We start from the raw sequence: 24,314 nt of genomic DNA, 5'->3' as shown, positions 1-24,314 counted from the left end.
AATAGGTTCAACTTCTGTAAGTTGTCAATTATTCTACAACTTATATTAATGTGATGATGAAACATTTTTACTTTTGGAACAAGTTAAACGTCAATAGAGTTTATTTCTATAATAGCTGCAAACATCAAAAATAACCGCGAGTGTGAAATTACACAAATTTATGCAACAGGGAAGGACTGTGAAGGATTTTATATAAAGTGTTCAAAAGGTGTTTTCTATTTACCTCACTGGAATTATCTTATAAAAAAGATTACTAGATGTTGGAGATTCACAATATGGTCCATTAATGCTGCAGCTTTAGCAAATAATATCACATTTATGCAGTGGAAGCCACAAAATGATTAGTACAACAGCCTTATTCTTTGTTGAGCTAATTCAAAGGCAGTTAAGTAGTGATCACCAGCTATTTTATGGGATTCAACCATGCTTTGAATATCTACTGCAGCAGACAAAGCCAAAAGCATTGCATGCAGAAGGCAAATCATAAATGCAATTTTCATTTTGATATTCACTTTGAGTTCTCACTGGAAGAAGAAAAACATACATAGAATTTCATAGCTTGAAGTCAAAATCTTCAATCTACTTCAATAAAATCACACATATTTTGTGAGATAGGGGCAGACTTTTTGAAAGAAATAGGATTTGACTTTCTGATGAAAATCCTGATAAAATCTAGAAAAGAGGTCAGCAGCTAGGTCACAGTATGGCCAAGTCTGAACTTTGAAAGACAGATGGTTGTTAAGTGGAGAATTAAATCCATTTGCCTTTGGATTTCTTTGTTTGCTTTCTGAAGACCACCTAGGTTTCAGCCCGAATATGTCACACATTCCGTTCAGCTGGACACTGCACAGATGCCCAGGTATTGGCTTCTTAGTCAAAATTTCCACTTCCAGTTTAGTCAGAGCCAGAGAAGCTGTGTGTGCATGTTCTCACGAGCTTACATGGTAGTCAGAGGGTTAGGGTGTGGGGAGGGTTCAGGGGGGTGGGGGTGGTTGAATAGAAGTGATGCCAAACCTCAGTGGGCCAGATCACCTTGACAACAGATGATAGTTTCAAGGAGGGCTACCAGCCAGCTGGAGCATGCATGTCAGCGCATGTAGGATTTTCACACATGCAGAAGTAAATAACACACTTGATGTCTGATTGAAGTCAAGGATATTCCCTCATTTACCTTGCCAAGGAGGAAGATGTTCCTAGTATACATAGTTGGCATATCTAGCATTGACCATACATGTCAATAGCTTCACTGTCATTAAAAAGTTATGTTTAGCTGATAGTTGGTTGTTTTTTTCTTAGTTCCTAGTATAGTTGTGTTTTTAATGAATAAACCACTTAAAAAGTGTGTTTAATAGAAGGAGACGGAGAGGGCAAGACAGAAAGAGACAGAAGAGAGAAAGAGAGAGAGAGAGAGAGAGAGAGAGAAAGAGAGAGAGAGAAAGAGAGAGAGAGAAAGAGAGAGAGAACAAAAGAAAGCAGGTAGCTACAGCTCAGTTATTTGTCTAAATAACAAGATTGTAGTTGCCTCTTCATGTGGAGGTAGAATGGGAAACTAAGGCTTTGATGAGGAGAGGCTGAGACAAGGTTAATATTTCTGTAGTTTCTCTTTCTGACCTTATTAGTGCCTAGCTAGAAGGGTGAGAATGGATTCTAGGTCAGTAGTGTGCTCCTCATGCAAGATTTGGGAGACCTGGGAGATATCCAGTCTCCCTGATTGTTACGTATGCCTGCGAGAAATGCATCTGGGTGCAGCTCCTTACATGTTGGGGAACTGGCACCGGAGCTGGATGATCTACAGCTCATTTGGGAGAATGAGGAGATGATAGATCAGGGCTAAATTGCAGGAGGCTGGTAGTTGGTGACCGTCAGGAGAGGGAAAGAGAACAGGCATATAGTGCAGAGTACCTCTGTGCTTGCTCCCCTCAATATCCCGCTTTGGATACTGATGTAGTGGGATGGGGGTGGACTACCAGCAGAAAGTTGCAGCGACCGTAATGAAACCCAATTTCCCTCGGGATCAATAAGTATATCTATCTATCTAAGCTGTCAGAACTTATGGTATATGAGGTCCTGAAGAGGTAGTATAGGGAGCTAGGTAGGAAGCTGAAATACAAAACCTGGAGGGTAGTAATCCCTCGATTGCTGCTTGTGACACAGGTGAGTGAAGATAAGAATAGGATGATATGGCAGTTGAAAGTGGGGCAGGGGACAGGGTTTCAGACTCGTGGATCATTGTGATCTCTTCGGGGGAAGATATGGCCTGCACGAAAGGGACAGATTACACCTGAACTTGAGGAAGACCAATATCCTTGCAGGTAGCTTCGCTGAGCATTTAGTCTTGTTTGGCAGAGGGGTGGGAACCAGAGTGATAGATCAGAGGATGCAGCAGTGGCTGTACAGGTAGATGCAATGTGTGGAGAGATTATGAGGAAGGACAGGCAATAAATAAGGCATAATTATAGTCAGCTGGATGAGTTAAAATATGTTGATTTTAATGTGGGAGGTATCAGGAATAAGGGTGATGAACTTAGTTCCATGTCCTGACCAATACACTACAACATTGTGGCCATTACAAAGGCTGTCGTAAGGACAGGAATGGTGTATAACATGATAAGAGACATAGAGAGAGTGGACAGCCAGAGACTTTGTCACAGGACGGTACTGGATTATATGAGGGGGCATTTAAGGTGATTAGAGTCAAGCAGACAGGGGATGTCAGAGGAGAGTTTTTACATAGAGATTGATGAGTATGTGGAACACACTACTAGGGTGGTGTTGGAGGTAGATACACCTGGGACATATAAGGGATTCTTAGATACACAGATGAAAGATAAATGGGGAGCTATTTGGGAGGAAAGGGTTAGATTCATCTTAAAGTAGATTACAAGTCTGGCACAACATCATGGGCTGAAGGGCCTGTACTGTGCTGCAATATTCTATGTTCCCTCAAATGTCATTCCAGAGTCAAATGGGATAAATAGTAAAAGCTGGCATTGCTAGAAAAGCTTCATGCTTGGAATGTATAAATAAACAAATCGCTTTTCCAAGAGGGATTTCAGTTAATTATAAGTGAATGCAGTTATCACTAATTTCCAATTACATGATTATGGTTAATCAAAAGTCTTTAACCTTAAGTCTTTGATGTCAGCCATTTTACCCTTATCCACTGATCATTGCAAAATTCCCATTGGCTCTGGGCAGAGTCCAACTTGAAAAAAAATGCCTCACTCTAAATTGACCTTGATTGCGCCATATTGTGGCGAGTGGAACTTCTCCCTGATGCTGTCATATAACATAGTCACTTCACCTAACTTGGAATTAAAATCAAATTTCCTATGTAAGGAAATTGGTGAAGGTGTGATTAAAAAAGCTGAAAAAAGAATAGCATTATATATAGTGATAGGATTTTCACCAGTACACTCTTCAAATACTACAGGAACATTGTTCCAAATCATCAAGACATTCTGAAGGAATTATTTGCATTGGCAGGAATGTCAATAACCAGAAGGTACAGATTCAAGATAAAGGCAAAAGAACGAAGGAAGATGTGAAAGATTTTCTTTTCCTTAATAAGCCATTATACTGTAATTTAGCAACTGCAAAAGCAAGTGAAGAGCACCTGTAAATACAGGAAAAAGTGGAATCATCAGTACTCCGAGTAAAAACAGGGCACTAGAAACAATTGGATAGTTCTGATGTTACTGGCACAGATACAAAGAACTGAACAAAGAATTGATTGTATCTTTGCTATAAACTTTGAGATAATTTCATGCATACTGGCCTCAAGCAACTAAATTCATATTTAGATGAAACATTTCATATGTTTAATAGTCCTGACAAATACCAAATGCAATTACTGTTCTGTTCAGAATACGACATGCATATTCACAACTTCTTGAAACTCCAAGTCCTTGTCAGGGTGACTAACCAATTAAGGTCATCTCAGATCTTGTTCTGGAAACTACGGTAACCATGAGAGGTGATTTTCATGTAAAGCACTGGTTAACAAGGTTTGATTCAACATTTTTATAACCAAAGGAATAGGTCTCATTTTTCAGGGCCTACCTTTCTTACTCACATCCCTAAATAGCTGAAGACCACTGAAATATTCTGAGGTTAAAAATAAACCAAGAAAAATACATTGTCTGTGCAAATACCCAATGTGCCCACACACAGACTTTCCAGCAGTTGCAAGGTCTTTTATCCCCCTTTGACAGCACATTTCTTCACTCATTTTCTATAAGACCTTCCTTTAAATTAAAGAAAACTGTTGTGCCACAATGCAGAGTTTTGGGAGGCTCAGGGCAATTAGGGATGTGCCAGTCTGTTTATTGCTTGATGGTAGATTAGCAAATGCTAGTTCAATTCAGCTTTTAAATTTACATGCAACTCCAGGAGATGCCTGAGGGGCTAAATAGACTTTTCTTGATCGTATCCCCCTAGCTTTACGAAGTTCAGTATGCACGAATTCATTGTTAATATAAGCATTACCATTACCCAACTGTTTTGTCTTCAGTGGGGATGGTCTGTGTTTCAGATGACCGCCTCCTAGCCATGTGATCCTCACTCATTTCTCATGGGAACTGTAATAGTTAGAAATAATGTGTGTGTGTGTGTGTGTGTGTGTGTGTGTGTGTGTGTGTGTGTGTGTGTGTACGCGCGTGCACGCACACATCTTTTAATTTGAATAAACACTGATTTATATTTTCTTCTAAAGTCTTCTTCCCAATGAGTCTGGAACCATCATTAAATCAGATGAATGATGACACAAATGGATTGAGAATTTTCAGGATTCTAACCCTGAGAAGTACTTGGGGTCCCTCTTTATTTCCCATCAAACAGTAAGTGCTAAGAGCATGTTTCATCTTGGGAGCCTTAGCACCCCTACTTTATGTTTCAGAGTTGTTGTTCAGAATTGGTTTGCTGCACCATGATAAAATTTCATGCATGTAGTATATTGATATTCTCAATTTAACCTTTTAACAGCAAAACTGCTAGAAAATATTGACCTACAGAATGCTAGAAGTTTTCTGTGGAGCAACTTGGACTTGAGCTTGAAAAAAAATCACCACAGTCTGAAAGTAAAACATACCTGCAAAATCTGGAAATCTAAAATTAAACAGAAAATGTTGGAATTACTCAGCAGGTGTGGAAAGAGAAACCGAGTTAATGTTTCAGGTTGAGGACGCTTCATAAAAATCAACCATCCAACCTGGAATATTAACTCTGTTTACCTTTCCATTGATGCTGACTCACCTGCTAAATATTTCCAGCATTTTCTGCTATTATCAAGGTAGACAACAGTACTTGTTTCCATGAAACTGTGATGGAGATGAGTTTTATAAACATTAGAAAGTCTGCATATACTGAAAACCCAGAGCAACACATATAAAATGCTGGAGGAACTCAGCAGGTCAGGCGGCATCTATGAAAATGAATAAATGGTCAACATTCCGGGCCAAGACACTTCATCAGGACTTGACATCTGAAGCTCATGCCACAAGTGTTGACACTGTGAGGTCCATCGATCAGAAACAAAAGGGATTCCTCAGATGCTGAAAATGCGGAGTAGCTCACACAGAATGCTGGAGGAACTGAGCACTTCAAGCAGCATCTCTATGAAGTGTTGATGTTACAGGCTAAGACCCAATCCAAAACATCAACTCTTTATTCCTTTCCATGAATGCTGCTTGACCTGCTGAGTTCCTCCAGAGTCCATGGGTCCACAAGTATGAAAAACAAATTGGGAAGTATTCATATTGCTTCACAGGCCTCAGTTTCAATCTAGTGTGCAAAGCATCAGTTTTCTTAGATAAGAGTGCAGTTTCAAATTGCTACCAAATCTATTTATTTTCAAAAGTAATATTACCTGCCCCATTTCAATCCAATAACTTCATCTATATTTTTCTCCCTGTTAAATCTGACAAGTGTAAAAATTGAATTTTATTCAGCCTGTTCAATGGACCTTAAATGGCACCAGTGTTGTCCATGTTCAGAAACCAAATGTTATCAACATATATTGAATTGGGTAATTTTTTTCAGGGATTTTTGCTGGATAATGCATGTGTTGGACTCATTTAAAGAGGAGTCCAGTACCTGTTTCAGCTAACTTCTGTAAGATGATATACTGTACTGTAAAATAAAGCAAAAGGCAGATTTCTTAGGAATCTTGAGCCACTGACACCTGTGATTTTACATGAAAATATTATTGGTGTATATCCAAGAAGAGCAGGAGGTTCAACTTGCTCCATAGTAACTCAAAATAACGTCTTTTCAAGAAGTTTAACTTTTAGACTGCTCCTGGCAAAGAGACCCAATTCTGAATCAGGTTTATTATCACCAGCATGAGTAGTGAAATTTGTTAACTTAGCAGCAGTACAATGCAATACATGATAATATAGAAAGAAAAAAATAAATTAGTAAATAAATTAAAGTAAATAAATAACAGTAAATAAATATATGTACATTAAATAGTTAAATTAACAATAGTGCAAAACAGAAATAATATATATATAAAGTGAGATAGCGTTCATGGGTTCAATGTCCATTTAGGAATCGGATGGTAGAGGGGAAGAAGCTGTTCCTAAATCACTGAATGTGTTCCTTCAGGTTTCTGTATCTCCTTTGTGACAGTAAGAATGTGAAGAGGGCATGTTCTGGGTGGTGGGATCCTTAATAATGGACGCCATCTTTCTGAAACACTGCTCCTTGAAGATGTCTTGGATACTACAGAGGATAGTGCTCAAGATGGAGCTGACTAATTTTGCAACTTTCTGTAGCTTTTCTCGATCCTGTGGAGTAACCTCTCCCCCCCATATCAGACAGCGATGCAGTTTATCAGACTGCTCTCCTTAGTACATCTATAGAGGTTTTGAGTGTTTTAGGTGACAAACCAAATCTCAAATCTCTTCAAACTCCAAATGAGATATAGCCACTGTCTTGCCTTCTTTATAACTGCATCAATATGTTGGGATCAGGTTAGATGCTCAGAGATCTTGACATCCAGGAACTTGAAATTGCTCACACTCTCCACTTCTGATCCCTCTGTGAGGATTGGTATGTGTTCCTTCATCTTACCCTTCCTGAAGTCCACAATCAACTCTTTCATCTTACTGACAAGAAGTGCAAGGTTGCAGCTGCGACACCACTTAACTAGCTGGTATATCTCGCTCCTGTATGCCCTCTCATTACAATCTGTGATTCTACCAACAATAGTTGTATCATCAGCAAATTTACAGATGGCATTTGAACTATACCTAGCTACACAGTCATGGGTATGGATGGATTAGAGCAGTGGACTAAGCACACACCCCTGAGCATTGCCAGTGTTGATCATCAGCGAGGAGGAGATATTATCACCAATCAGCATAGATTGTGATCTTCCAGTTAGGAAATCGAGGATCCAATTGCCGAGGGAGGTACAGAGGCCAAGGTTCTGTAGCATATCGATCAGGACTGTGGGAATGATGGTGTTAAACGCTGAGCTATGGTCAACGAACAGCATCCTGACATTGTCCAGGTGATCTAAGAACATGTGAAGAGCAATTGAGATTGTGTCTGCCGTAGACCTAGTGTGACGATTGGCAAATTGCATAGTGAGTCTACACACACCTTGCTGAGGCAGGACCAACTAAGATGGAACAGTCATATTGTTCGGATGAAAGACGAACGTCTGCCGAAACAAATCTTCTACTCCCTGCTTAAAGAAGGCAAACGTAAAAGAGGCGGACAACAGAAGAGATTCAAAGACGTCTTAAAAGCCAACATGAAGAAATGTAACATCGACATCAACAATTGGAAAACCAATGCCAAGGACAGGAAACTCTGGAAAGCCATCATCTGAGAAGGAACAGCAACTTTCGAAGCCAACAGATGTGCAGAATTAGAAGAAAAGAGAAGAAAATGGAAAGAGAGGCAGCAACAACCAAAGCCCGATCTGCCATCTGGAACTACCTGTCCTGAATGCGGAAGAACTTTCAAAGTCAAGATTGGACTTATAAGCCACTTGAGAGCCCATAAGTAGATCAACAGAATGAAGACCATCATCTTCGACCTCGGGGGATAGCCACGACGGCTGAGGCAGGAGTTAATCCTAACCATGACCAACCTCTCAAAGCCTTTCATCACCGTAGATATGAGTGTAGCTCACACTACTCTTCTTAGACCCTACCTTTTTGAAGCAACATCCAGTCATAGATGAAGGAAATCTATGAAGTAAAGAAAGTAAATTCTCCACAGATCCTTGCAGAATTCGACAATATTTGCCTATGCAAGCTAAGCAATGGGTTTTGAAGATGACGGATAGCAATGAAAACATTTTTACAATCCTGTTATATTCATCTTGAGCTGCTACAACTAGTCAGAATAAGATACAGATTAATTTATTTATTGAAACATACAGTGAAGTGCATTGTTTATGTTAACCACCAACACAACAAGGATGTGTTGGGGCAGCTCGCAAGTGTCACCTGACATTCTGGAACGAACATAACATGCCCACAACATTCAGCAGAACAGCAGCATCAAAACAATAAGAGCGAAAAAATTCCTTTCTGTCCTTCCATCCAGCCACACACACAAAATCCTCCAACCTCAGGACAGGTGGCTCCAGGCCTCCAGCCTCCATTGGACGTACAAACTCAAAGACATCCAACTCTCCCAGTGGATCTGCAAACAGACCCATGGCTACAGCTAGGGGGCTTGGACTTCCAGAATTCATTAAACTTTCAGGCTTCAACCTCTAGTATCAATCCCAAGACTCACCGATGACAGGATCCTGAACTCCAGGCCTTGAACTCTAACCTCAGCGATGACAGTACCCCAAATTCCAGCCTCACTGACACACGTACCTAAGGCGTCACCAGCCCAATCCTGAATGCGGAATGTAAAACGGACCCTAGATCGTATGCTTAGGACAATAAGATGTAGCAGCAGAATGAGGCCATTTGACCCATTGAGTCTGTTCCACCATTCTATCACAGCTGATTTATTATCCCTCTCAACCCTATTCTCCTGCTGCCTCCCCATATCTTTAATGCCCTTACTAATCAGGAACCTATTAATCTCCACTTTAAATGCTGTATACCCAATGACTTGGCCTCGGCACTCATCTGTGGCAATGAATTCCACAGATTCACCACTCTTTGGCTAAGGATATTCCTCGTGTCTGTTTTAGAGGGATGTCCTTGCGTTCTCAATCTGAGGCAAGACCCTTAACAGTGTTGATGAGTAGAGGGTTCTTGGGATCTAAGTCCATAGCTCCCTGAAAGTGACTACACAGTTTAATAGGGTGGCTAAGAAGGTATATGGCATGCCTGTCTTAATCAGTTGTGGCACTGAGTCCAAAAATCATGAAATTATGTTGCAGCTTTATTAAACCCTAGTTAGGCCACATCTGGAGTTTTGAATACAGTCCTAGTTAGATTATGAGAACACTCAGTCCTCTTTTATTGGCATTTAGAAATGCATACATGCATTAAGAAATGATACAATGTTTCTCTGGAGTGGTATCACAGAAAACAAGACAGACTAAAGACTAACACTGACAGAACCACATAATTATAACATATAGTTACATCAGTGCAAAGCAATACCATAATTTGATAAAGAACGGACCATAGGCACAGTAAAAAAAAGTCTCAAAGTCCCGAGTCGATCGACTCCCGAGTCCTGATAGCAGGCGGCAAAAGGGAGAAACTCCCTGCCATAAACCTTCAGGTACCGTCAACTTGCCGATACCTTGGAAGCAGCCGACCCCAGCCAACCCTGAGTCCATCCGTCCGAAAACTCTGAGCTACCGAGCAGCCTCTCCGATACAGCCTCCCGAGCGCCATCCTCTACCGAGCGCCTTTGACCTCTCCCCAGCCGCTGAAACACGCAAAGCCGAGGATTTCGGGGCCTTCAGCTCCGGAGATTCTGGTTACCACACAGTAGCAGCGGTAGCAAAGCAGTCATTTCAGAAGTTTTCCAGATGTTCCACTGTGCTCTCACGTCTGTCTCCATCAAATCAGGATTGTGCATGGTCCCCTACTTGACAAATAACAGATACTCATCACCGAAGTGGCCGCGCGTGCTGCCATCGCGCCATCTTCTCCCCCCTCCCGGGAGTTGCCCCATTATAGGAAGGATGTCAAGAATTTAGAGAGGATGCAAAAGAGATTTACAGGAACGCGGCCTGGATTACAGGAGATGTGCTACTACGAGAGATTGGACAAACCTGGATTGTTTTCTCTGGAGCAGGAATTTACCTGCATGGTTGAATGACAATTAAACTTGAACTTGAAGTACAGTCTGTATTCTGGTCTTCACAGAGACATGCAAATGTTGCTTTTGCCTTCCTTAAATACCGACTCAACCGCTAGTTAACCTTTAGGTAATCCTACATGAGGACACCCAAGTCCCTTTGCATCTCTGATTTCTGAATTTTCTCCCCATTTATAAAATAGTCTACACATGTATTCCTTTATTTATGAAGTGCATAGCCATACACTTCCCTACACTATACTCCATCTGCCACTTCTTTGCCCTTTCTCCCAATCTGTCTAAATCCTTCTGTAGACTTCTTGCTTCCTCAACACTACCTGCTCCTCCAGCTATCCTCATATCATTCACAAACTTGGCCACAAAGCCATCAATTTTTTCATCCAAATTATTGATGTAGAATGTAGAACATTGCTTACTGCAGAACACCACTAGTCACTGGTAGCCAACCAGAAAAGGCCCCTTTATTCCCACTCTTTGCATCCTGCCTGTTAGCCTATCTTCTATTCATGTTAGTATCTTTCCTGTAATACCATGGGCTCTTACCTGTTTAGAGGCCTTGTGTGCAGTACCTTGTCAAAGGCCTTATGAAGATCCAAGTAAACAACATCCACTACTCTCTTTCATCTCTCCTGTCAACTATTTCCTCAATGATTTCCTACAGATTTATCCGGCAAGATATCCTCTTAAGGAAACTATGCTAACTTTGGCCTATTTTATCATGTGCCCCCAAGTACCCAGAAACCTCATCCTTAATGATAGACTCCAACATATTACTAAGTACTGAAGTCAAGCTAATTGGATTAATAATTTCCTGTCTTTTGCCTCCCTCCCTTCTTAAAGAATAGAGTGACATTTGCAATATTCCAGTCCTCTGGAACCTCATTAAGAAGAACTTAAGAGGAACTTCATTAACATTATGATAGAATATGGCTTTTAAAGACACATTAAAGATGAGGCATGAAACATAATGACAGCACAAATTTTATTCTTTTAACTTAATACATTTCTCCATACATATCTAATTTAACAAGTTTGCAGAGGTGTAATAGGTTTGCAGAACTGCGTTAAGGAAAACAAAATGTTGGAGATGCAAAGTGCACCCCAAAGATGGGTCAATAGTGAATATTCCTATATATACAATGCCAATCAAAGATAGAAAGGAAAAGAACTGGAAATAAACCTATCCTACATCTCTGCAAGGTATGGAAACTGCACTGTGGCAGACAGGTAAGTGCTACAATGTGTAGTCAAGACTGCCTAACACATCACCAGCACCAGCTTACCCGCCATCAAAGACATATAGACAGAACAGGGTCAGTGACATCATGAGGGCCACCCACCCTGCTCCTGGACTGAGTTTCCCAGTCCAGTCAGGGAGGAGGCTATGCAGCATCCACACCCCCAGACTCAAAAACAGTTACTTTCCCCAGGCAGTAAGGCTGATCAACATCTCTACCCACTAACCCACCCCTCCACACCCCCAATCACCACTACTTTATTATCTCCTGTCAAAGTCACCTTATGTACAGACACTCCTGTGCCTAGCATCACTTTAAAGACATACAATCAATCTGTATAGAAGCTATCTTATGTAGTTATATTTGATGTATTTTATTATGGTGTTATTTATCTTATTTTTGTTTTTTTTTTGCATGGCATCAGATCCGAAGTAATAATTATTTTGTTCTCCTTTACACTTATTTACTGGAAATGACATTAATTAAACAATCTTGAATCTTGAATCAAACTTAGACAACTTTACATGGTATGGCAAACTGACATTGATGAATTGATATAAAAAACAAATTAAAGAGAAGAAAAGAGAAACATACATAATTAATAACAAGTTGTTTATAAAGTTAGCAAAGTGATGGCAAGTGCTGGAGGACAATATACCCCTATAACAGACAATCGTTCCTGAACTTACTGAAGTTCGTGGTGCAGAAGAGGGTCCTTTCATTTGCCATACTATTTCAATCACACTCAAAACAAAGTTATATTACTCACTCTTTTCCATAACAAAGGGGCTGCTTATAAATTATAATATTTTCAACATGTTAGTATGTGAAAATGGTCTTAGAAGATGATGGTGCATCTATTTGTCGAATAAATTATTTTTGCAAAAGAAAAATCAGCTGTATTCATCCACACAACCTATTCATTGTTGGAAATTCTATTACGTTGCACAACATCAAAGTGGTTTATTATTTATAATCTACTTGAGTGGTGTTGCTTGTACTATTTATGCAACAAGTGCCAGCACTAAATATAGATAAAATAGAGGCGAGACAATGTTATAAAACAGTAACAGGGGGGTTTACATTACATCATGATTCAAATTAAAACTGAAGAGAAAAGTACTGCTTTTGAAAGGATCATTCATCCAACAAAGCTTTAATGAGATTCATGTCAGTATCCTACAATGATTATTCATTGCCATTAGTAATACCACTAATTCTGCTACGAAAAGCAAACAAAAACAAGAAAGAGCACTCCACTTCTCTGGTGTGATTGTCACAAACTGAGTAATTTGGCCAGAAGTGACACAACAGAGTGTGAATTATCCCAGTCAAATCTTGTGATGGAGATATGATTCATTCAATCTATGAAATAATGGCAGCATTATTTGGCTTTCAGGGAACTAAGAATAGACTTTGCTGCCAAAATGATCAGCCACCATGCTACTATATGTAAGGAACTAAGGAAAAATTTAGTGTAGCTCATACTTCCAGGATGATTTCAAGTGATCTCATAATAAGCATTCTCATCTATTCCTTTCAATGACTGGACAGATCACATGTTTTAGATAGGATCTCCAAACTTATTATTGCCTGCTGTGCATTATATAATTCAGCCTACAAAAATGATAAAAGGTAAGTTATCAATAATCACTAAGTCAGCCAGAAACATTAAATAGGATCTAACAGATCAATATTTTTACTTAAGTGACTCAAGCTTCCAAATCTAACAATCACCTCCACATAATCCAATATCTTCGATGAATTAAATCTTTCCTCCAGTAAACCCACTCTAACATGAAAATTCTTCATGCGTTTTGCAAAAAAACAAATAACAAACACGTCAGGGATTAGTCAACTATACTTTATAAAACTGCATTTTATACTGTTGAATTCTTGGAAAACCCAATGGAGAATTCAAAATATATCCCTAGTGGCATTGATGCTCAGTGATAAAATGAAAACAAAGGAACCAAGAAACTGAATTAATCCGATCTGAGCAATGATTCAAAGCTCTTCTTATTTAAATCCCTTCTACCCCACATCACCAATCACTAATCAAAGTCCCTCACCATCATCACCAGCTAATTATCACCACTGATACTTAATCCTGCTAATCTTATTCCACTGGGAAATTAAAAAATTGCATTTCCTGCATCTTGTTTTCCACAGAAAATAAAAGCAAGCTGCCTATCTGATAGTTACTATGAAAGGATACAGTTGCATAGAAAAGTTTCATACTCCAACTACATCTAAAATTTACCAGGCAGTCCATTTGGTCACAGGGCTTGCTCTAAAACTATCAAAAGTAGTTGTCAGGAAGAAATGGAAATCGGGTTCTAAAATAGAGATGTGTTTTACTGTAAAACTAGAATATTGATCAGGAGTCATTAGTTCAAATCTGACTCTTACTGCCCTCAACAAGATGGTTGTGAGTTCCTGAATTATTTTATTGAAGGAGCTTCCACAATGTTATTGCAATGTTAAATGTAGTTCTAAGATTTACTGCATTTTTAAATCAGGAGAGGGATGTGATTGGAGGGGAATCTGCAGTTTGCAGCATTCCCATTTGTTTATTTCCCTGGTCCTTTTTAACAGTACAATTCACACGTGTTCTCTGGGCACATAAAGCTGTCAGTTTTGTACATGGCACAGTTGTAGCTACAGAGAAATAGTGTAGAAGAGAAGTGGATTTTTTCTGTTGTATTGAATGATGTGTCATAGACTGAACTTTTGTTGTATTTGCCAATTGCAGCTATGTAAAGATTGCTGTGAATGCATTTAACAGGCTATTTACCCATTACTTGTAGTCCAAGATGGGCGAAAAAAAAACAATTAAAGCTGCTCAATCAGGAGTAAATGAGCTGTTGAATACCAAGTGATAAATCCTACTGAACAAACTTACTTGTATTGACAAATGTGAGAAAATATACTGCTGCAGATATTTCTTGAAAATAAAAAAATTCTTGCACTGCTTTGCTTTTTCTTATCTAGCCTTCATTTTCATTTGTATGTCCCAGTCTGATTTTGCTTACTTTAAAATAATTTAAATATTAAATTCGCAATATGTGGTAACAGAGAACGGTTGAAAATATTAGACAGAGTAAAGGTTTGGAACATAATTGCATTTATCTTTTAATAACAGAGTGTCCATTTCCTCTTTACAAACAATTTGTATGGTTTGATTGCATTCAATACCTCAGGCATAGCCATAAAGAGAGCAATATATTTCACCTCATTTCCTCCATATTAATGGTCTGGATTTGGGAACTTGCGTGTTCCAAACTTTGCCTGTAGAATATGTTGTTGAACAGTCCTTGTTTCATTTCTATTCTGACTCCTTACCCTTTGGTACACTGATAATTGCACTTACAAAGAACTGGAATTTTTCATTACTTACAGTTTATGTCTTGCTCTCACTTTCCGATGGTACATATTTTGCTCTTCACTACCCTTTTTGACCTCTCAGGAAATCGGCTTGTGGCTTATATTCATTATAAACCCATCAATTTCCACAACTATCTTGATGACAGCTTTTTCCACCTTGCTTACTGTAAGGACTCCTCCATTCCATTGTTCCAGCATCCTAATCCGGGTCATATTAGTTCTGATAATGTGACTTTCCACAACAATGCCTCTGAAATGATTTTGTATTTCCTTAACTATGGAATCCCTTCTATTATAACTCAATAGCTCTCAAAAGCTCTCACATGCATCTCTACTTCCCACATTTCTAATCTCAACCATTCTGAGTCTAAAACATCTTCCATCCTACCACCCTTATATTCAACAGATTATTTTTCTTTACTTCTGCCACATTCAGTAAGATTATACCTATTGTTCTATCCTCTTTCAGCATTCTGAATATCGCCATAAGTCCACCTGCTATGGTGTGAATCATGGAGAATGTAATTACTTCATTTAAGTTTGTTATTCAGCTAATCCAGCTTGTCAGAATTTTACTTTGGGGTGAATAGATTTGTGTTTGACTAGAGCCCCAGGAGATTAAGGCAGGTAGGAGTTTTGGGTTCCTTACTGTGAAGGGCATTGATAAACCGATTGAGTTTTAATGAGAAACAGCAATTTTCATGATTACTTTTTCCAAGTTCCAGCTCTTAAGTGACAATGTTTTTTCAATCTCACTGCCAGTTTATAATAATGAACACATGATCCCTGAGTGACTGATCCAGTAAGAATTAAGCAATTACACTTCAAAATAAAAGATAAGGGTTTTCTTAGAAAGTAGACAATGGTACTGCAGTGACAAGCGCCCGTTGCAATGCTTTTTAATTTCTTTATGTTAGAACTAATACTGTAAAATGTTCTAAAATACGGATGTGGTAGATAGCCATTCTCCAGCATAAATACAAACCAGTTGTATGGAGCTATGCTGTCCTTCGAGCTAATGCAATCATCCAAATCCTTTCATCCTGGGCAGGAAGGAAATTCTATTTTACTGGTATGAAAGATGGAGCAAAGGTGAATTTACTTGTTATTTTTTGAGACATTTCTTGCAAAAGCAATAAAAAAGTAAAATAACCATAAATCAGATGAAATATTATACACAATTGTTGCCTTTTAGTACACAGACTTCCATTCTTTTTAAAGGTAGTAGTGACAGATATATTTCAGATTTGCTACAGAAGAACATAAAATTACAACATAATCTTTGTGGTTTGTACACTGTACAGCATCTGATACCTAAACTATATTTAGTATCTATGATGCTAAAGCATCTTTCAAATAAGATGTTAAATCGAACTAACATTTGCTTTTCAAATAGATGCAAGCCACAGCATTAGTCTCAAACAGCAATCTCTGTTGACTAGGCCAATATTTATCTCTCAACCAAGATTCCTACTTAGTTCTTTCTACCACTCTTGCATATAGGAACTAATGTCTAGTCTGCACATTTCTAACACTGGATTTGTTACTTCAAGAAAAAAATGCTCCAAAATCAAACTGATTTATAAATATAAGACCTCTTCTTCCTTTGCAACAAAGTATCTTCATGTAAGAGAATAGGTATACGGAATAAGACGGATGACTTTGTAGTGCAGTTAGAGATAGGCAGGTATGATGTTGTGGGCAACTCCTAGTTGTGGCTGAAAGAAGATCATAGTTGGGAGCTTAACATCCAAGGATGCTCATTGTATAGAAAGGACAGGCAAATAGGCAGAGGAGGTAGGGAGGTTCTATTGGTAAAAAAATCAAATTAAATCCTTAGGAAAGAGGTAACATAGGATCGGAAGATTTAGAATTGGTGCGGGTAGAGTTAAGAAACTGTAAGGGTAAAAAGACCCTGATGGGAGTTATATGCAGGCCTCTGATGTTGTCTACAAATTACAACGGGAGATAGAAAAGGCATGTAAAAGCGGTAATGTCGCAATAGCCATGGGGGAATTTCAATATGCAATTAGATTGGGAAAATACAGTTGGTGCTGAAACCCAAGAGAGGGAATTTGTTGAATGTCTACAAAATGGCTTTTTAGAGCAGCCTCTAGTCGAGCCCACTAGGGGAAGGCAATTCTGGATTGGGTGTTATGTAATGACCCGGGTTAAATTAGAAAACAAGGTAAAGGAATCCTTAGGAAGTAGTGATCATAATATGATGGAAATCACCCAGCAATTTGAGAAGGAGAAACTAAAATTGGATGTATCAGTATTACAGTGGAATAAAGGAAATTACAGAGGCATGAGAGATGAGCTGGCCAAAATTGACTGGAGGGAGACATGAGCAGGGATGATGGCAGAACAGCAATGACTAGTGTTTCGGGGGGAAATTTGGATGGTGCAGGAAAGATACTGTATATCCCAAAGTTGAAGAAGTATTTTAATGGGAGGATGAGACAACTGTGGCTAACAAGGGAAGTCAAGAACAACATAAAAACAAAAGAAAGTGCATATAATGTAGCAAAAATTAGTGGGAAGGTAGAGGATTGGGAAGCTTTTAAAAACCAACAGAAGGCCACTAGGGAGGAAAGATGAAACATGAGCGTAAGCTAGCCAATAATATAAAACAGGATATCAAACTTTTTTCAGGTATATAAGGAGTAATAGATTGACCCACTGGAAAATGATGATGGGGAGGTAGTAATGGGGGAACAAAGAAATGGTGGACAAAATTAATAAGCATTTTGTGTCAGTCTACACTGTGGAAGACATGAGCAGAATGCCAGAAATGTGAGAGTGTCAGGGACAAAAGTGAGTGTCATTACTATTACTAAGGAAAAGACGCTTGGAAAGCTGAAAAGTCTGTTGGTGGATAAGTCACCTGAACCAGATGGACTACACTCCAGCATTCTGAAAGAGGTCACTGAAGAGACTGTGGAAGCATTAGTAATGATCTTTCAAGAATCACTAGATTCTGGCACGGTTCCTGAAGACTAGAAAATGGCAAATATCACTCCACTCTTTAAGAAGGGAGGGAAGCAGAATGAAGGAAATTATAGGCCTGTTAGCCTGACTTCAATGGTTAAAAAGATGTTGCAGTCTATTTTTAAGGATGATGTTTTGGGGTACTTGGAGGCACATGATAAAATAGTGTATGTGGAAGTTATTATGCTTTTCTAAATCTTGCCTGACAAATCCGTTGGAATTCATTGAGGAAATAACAGACAGGATCAACAAAGGAGAGTCAGTGGATGTTGTTTATTTGGATTTTCAGAAGCCCTTTGACAAGATGTCGCACATGAGTTTGCTTAACAAAATAAGATCATTACGGGAAGGTACTGGAATGGATATAAAATTAGCTGGCTGACAGGAAGCAACAAGTGGGCATAAAGAGCCTTTTCTGGTTGGATGTCGGTGACTAGTGTTGTGCCACAGGGATCAGTGTTGGGACTGTTTCTTTTCATGTTGTATGTCAATGATTTGGATGAAGGAATTAATGGTTTTGTAGCCAAGTTTGCAGATGATACAAAGATAGTTGGAAGGGCAGGTAGTGTTGAGAAAGCGGGGTGTCTGCAGAAGGACTTAGACAGATTGGGGGTATGGGCAGATGGAGTATAATGTAGGGAAGAGCATGGTTATGCACTTTGGCAGAAGGAATAAAAGCATGGATAAGTTTGTGAATGGGGAGAAAATTCAAAAATCATTGGTACCAAGGGATTGGGAGTTGTCATGCAGGATTCCCTTAAGGTTAACTTGCAGGTTGCATTGGTGGTGAGGAAGGCAAATGTAATGTTAGTATTCATTTTGTGAGAGGACTAGAATACAACAACAAGGATGTAATGTTGAGGATTTACAAGCATTGGTCAGACCACACTTGGGGTACTGTAGCAGTTTTGGACCCCTTATCTAAGAAGGATGTGCTGGCATTGGAGAGGGTCCAGAGGAGGTTCACAAGAATTATCCCAGGAGTGAAAGCATTAACATTTGAAGAGCATTTGATGGCTCTAGGCCTGTACTCGCTGGCGGCTAGAAGAATGAGGGGATGATCTCATTGAAACCTACCAAATATTGAAAGGTCTGGATAAAGTGGATGTGGAAAGGATGTTCCCTGTAGTTGGGGGGGGGGTCTCAGAATTGAGTCCATTTAGAACAGAGATGTGGAAAATTTTATTTCACCAGAAGGTGGTGGATCTGTGGCACAGACAGCTATGCAAGCCAAGACATTGAGTATAAGGTGGAGGTTGATAGGTTCTTGATTAATCAGGGTGCCAAAGGTTAAGGGGAGAAGGCAGAACAACAGAGTTGAGAGGGATAATAAATCAGCCATGATGGGATGGTGGAGCAGACTCAAAGGGCCGAGGAGCCTAATTCTGCTCCTAGGTCATACTGTATGGCCTTAGTCACAGTCATAGTCATAGTCATACTTTATTGATCCCAGGGGGAAATTGGTTTTTCGTTACAGTTGCACCATAAATAATAAATAGTAATAAAACCATAAATAGTTAAATAGTAATATGTAAATTATGCCAGGAAAATAAGTCCAGGGCCAGCCTATTGGCTCAGGTTGTCTGACCCTTCAAGGGAGGAGTTGTAAAGTTTGATGGCTACAGGCAGGAATGACTTCCTATGACGCTCAGTGCTGCATCTCAGTGGAATGAGTCTCTGGCTGAATGTACTCCTGTGCCCAACCAGTACATTATGTAGTGGATGGGAGACATTGTCCAAGATGGCATGCAACTTGGACAGCATCCTCTTTTCAGACACCACCGTCAGAGAGTCCAGTTCCATCCCCACAACATCACTGGCCTTACGAATGAGTTTGTTGATTCTGTTGGTGTCTGCTACCCTCAGCCTGCTGCCCCAGCACACAACAGCAAACATGATAGTACTGGCCACCACAGACTCGTAGAACATCCTCAGCATCGTCCGGCAGATGTTAAAGGACCTCAGTCTCCTCAGGAAATAGAGACGGCTCTGACTCTTCTTGTAGACAGCCTCAGTGTTCTTTGACCAGTCCAGTTTATTGTCAATTCATATCCCCAGGTATTTATAATCCTCCACCATGTCCATGTCTTATGGTATTCTACCCAGAAATTAATCCTTGGTGTTGACTTTCAATGACAATAATGGAATAAATGTTAGAGGAAGATTATAACATGTTGACAGACTGTATAGTATATTTGATGTTACTTAGCAGGAATTAATGTCTATGCAACCAGCCTTCACATATAAGAACAAAATTGGTGTAGATTATCAACAGTTTATTTGGTACCTGTTGCGAGATACATAAGTTGGTGACCTTTTGAAAGGTCACTGACCGGAAAATACACTATTTGTAGCTAATGTCGCCTTTCTGCATAAGATGTTATCTATAGCAAACATAACTTTTGACTTATTTGTTATATTGACCACAGGTGACTGTGTGAACTGCAGATATATTCCAAGAACAATTGATCATAATTTTAATGTTTCTCTCATATCTCAAGCTTTATAAACCTATTATTGCAGACTAGTTGCTGTGACAGGAGATAATCCAATGTTTTGGATTATCTTTGCTTTTTTAATATTTCACTCTTTTATGTCCTCTTCTCCTAAATATTTTCTAATGGAAGGAGATGCTAGTAAATTCTTATGATCTCTCTGTAAGTAGAATTCTTTCACCAGTAAGTCGAAGAACACCTTAGAAGGTATGATTCCTTTAGAAGGGATGATAACCATCCATGTAGAAAAGTCCCTCTTATCCATTTAAAAATTCCTCATGCTTGTTCAGTTGAAATCAAGAACTTAAAGCAACGGAGCCCAGTTGCCACAATGCCTCACAATTACTTCAGGTTGCACATTGTGTATGAAAATGTGTATGAAAATGTGCATGGAACAAGCAAAACCTGTTTATGTGATATATGCAAACTTATGATATGTTTGAAATAAAATCATAAAAGTGAATTGGAATTGTTCTTAATATAACAGTCTTCAGAATATGCCTATAAATGAAATCTGACATGAATAATTTAAATACAGAAAGTGGCAAGGGACATCTTGTTAAAATAATCATATAAAATTCCAAGATTATAAAAATTATCAGAAAATAATTGGAATAACAGTGATAACATTTAAAATAATGATACCTGTCACTTCCTTAGCTTTGATTATGACGTTCCTTTGCACACTCAGGACCCCACAACAAAGCAAACTAATAGCAAACTACAGATGTGTTAATGTCACATGAATAGTTTGGAACAAAACTGTGAGGTGCAAGATCTGGAGCAAGCATTGGCACTCAATTGTTTAATATTCAACTTCAAAAAACTTTTAATTGCACATTTACACCGTATTACCAATACTGTCCTTCTTCCAAATCCTGAAAATTTCGTATTGCATTTCCTTATGACACAGAGGGAGGCCATTTGGTTCACCAAATATATGTTATCTCACATTTTCCACATTACCTCTCCCTTGTGCCTGTTAATTCTCCTGATTTCCCACTACCCATTTACACTCTGGGAAATTTATAGAAGGTAAGTAACCTATCAACCAATATGGCATTGGGATGCAGAAGGAAATAGGAGCACCTGGGAGAACTCACATGGTCACTGAGAGAATATACGAACTCTAAATTGACAGTCGATCAGAAGGAACTTGAGACATTGGAGCTGTAAGACAGCAGTAAAATCTTCAGTAGGTATTTCTGAAAACAGATATAGGAATTATACAGCCATCAGCAAGCACCATTAAGTTTCACTGATTCTCTTCCTGCCACAACAACTACAGTTAAGTAATGAATGACGAGGAGCTAACTAGGGAATGAAAAAATCCCTTTTACCTTCTACAGTATTGACTAAGCTCAAATAAGTAAGCATCCCAAACATTTTTTATATTGGCACTGGCATCTGAAGTACTACACAGGTATTTCTAATAGATTATGGAAACATTCTTTAATTAATAAATAGTTGGGGCTGAATTATTTGAACAAAGAAGGCTTCAAATGCAGCACTGATTTACTTTTTAATTGATTTGATGGACATAATATGACATTCTCTACCTTAGGAAAACCAAATGCAGATTGGGTGACCATTTGGAAGATCACTTCAAGGATGACCCTAAGTTTGCAGTTTCCTTTCACTTGAATTCTCCTACCTGACCACTCAGCCCTCATACACTGTTTCGATAAAATTCTATGCAATCTCAAGGAAATGCATTTAATCTTCCTACCTGATACATATCAGACTCAAGGGTAGTGGAGGTATAATTTGTCCATCTATGTTGATCACCCCATCCTTGACTAAGCTGATCCACCATGAGCATGATCTGATGAGTCAACGTGATGCTTTCAGATCGGGTCATGCATAGCAAGTACCTCCGCCACACCGCTCAGGTGAGTTTCTGGGGTACAGGGGCTAGTGACCCTTGTGCCACTTTTGTGTTCTATCGCTGAGCAGCAGTGAACTATCTGATTGGCCTATCAGAGTTCTCTTTGGGAACTAGTTGACTTGATCAGCATTTCTGATCTAGCTATTGTTCACAATTGCACTTAATAAAATAAAAGGACCCAACATTGAATTCAACAATTTTAGATAATCCACCTTTCCAGTTTTTAATTTCACATTTCTAGCAGTTCTTCTCTTTTTTTCTCTCTCTCTCGCTGTCTCTCCTCTGTTCAGATACTTTGGATTTCATACACCTCTCAATTACATCTTCTCCAGACACTTCTGTTAGTTTATACTAGCCTACACCACCTTCTTGCAGCTGACACCACTACTTCTTGTGTTATTTAATCTCTCTTGACCATCTGACTGATATTCTTCTTTTTACTTCTCTTTACCTGTCCCCTTTCTCTGCAATTTTCCCTAGTTCCAATAGTCATCTACCTGAATATGGAACACACTGCCACCGGGAGTCATTGAAGTGAATAGTGCAGATACAAAGGAGAGACTGAACAAATATTTGAGGGAGAAGGGAATTCTGGGTCATACTGATAGATTCTGAAATGGAAATATAGAAGGAGGTCCAAGTGACAGGTTCTGTCAAAAGGCCTGTTCATGCTGTATATCCAACATAGCGCAATCTACAATGTTAATTATTTATGTCCCCACAGATACTGACTAACCTGCTGTGTATTTCGAGCATTTTCTGTTTTTATTTCACATTTTTGGCTAATTTCTCTGCCATGCTGTGATATACACTGACCTCTTAGCAACTCCCAGGCAGCAGTGCATAAAATGGGGAAGCATCACCACATGTGCAGATGTGCCTGGACACCAAAGATTATGGATTAATTTTAATGCAGTTACGTATGAACACTTTTCACATCATCAGTGCATAAACTGTGGGAAATGTCTCAATGTCAGCAATATTTTAATGCTAGAAATTGTATTTCTTATCCAGTTAATAATAGATTCAAACTATTTTAAATGAGGTATGATTGAAAAAGATATATTTTAAAAGTGAAAGTCTCCTTTTAAACACACACTCAGTGATTCAGGAACAGCTTCTTCCCCTCTGCCACCTGATTCCTATACGGACATTGAATCCTTCGACACTGCCTCACTTTTTTAATATACAGTATTTTCTGTTTTTTGCATGTTTTTAAAAGATCTATTCAATATATGTATACTGTAATTGATTTACTTGTTTATTTATAATTATTTTTATTTTCTTTTTTTTTCTAGATTATATTTTGCATTGAACTGCTGCTGCTAAGTTAACAAATTTCACGTCACATGCTGATGATAATAAACCTGATTCTAATTCTGATTTAGTATCTTCAAAGCACCAAGGAACCAATCCTCAATGAAATCTCAATTTAAAACATTGGGCTGAGAAAATGTATTAGGCCATAAGACCATAAGACAAAGGAGCAGAAGTAGGCCATTCGGTCCATCGAGTCTGCTCTGCCATTTTATCATGAGCTGATCCATTTTCTCCTATTTAGTCCCACTCCCCTGCCTTCTCACCATAACCTTTGATGCCCTGGCTACTCAGATACCTATCAATCTCTGCCTTAAATACACCCAATGACTTGGCCTCCACCGCTGCCCGTGGCAACAAATTCCATAGATTCACCACCCTCTGACTAAAAAAATTTCTTCGCATTTCTGTTCTGAAAGGGCGCCCTTCAATCCTTAAGTCATGCCCTCTCGTACTAGATTCCCCCATCATGGGAAACAACTTTGCCACATCCACTCTGTCCATGCCTTTTAACATTCGAAATGTTTCTATGAGCTCTCCCCTCATTATTGATGTGGTTGGTAAAATCATTTTGAGTTTTGACCCTCTTAAAGAAGAATAGATAAATTAAAAGAATTTAATAGGAAATTATATTAACCCAAAGCAAAACATATAACCAGGATGACAGAATTCATCTTCATTTACATAATTTCACATAAAAAGCATTTTTATTCTCATGAAATGTGTGTGCAAGTCTTA

Source organism: Mobula birostris, chromosome 6 (genome assembly GCF_030028105.1).
Source record: "Mobula birostris isolate sMobBir1 chromosome 6, sMobBir1.hap1, whole genome shotgun sequence".
Classification (NCBI taxonomy): Eukaryota; Metazoa; Chordata; class Chondrichthyes; order Myliobatiformes; family Myliobatidae; genus Mobula; species Mobula birostris.
This window is presented reverse-complemented; position numbering follows the sequence as displayed.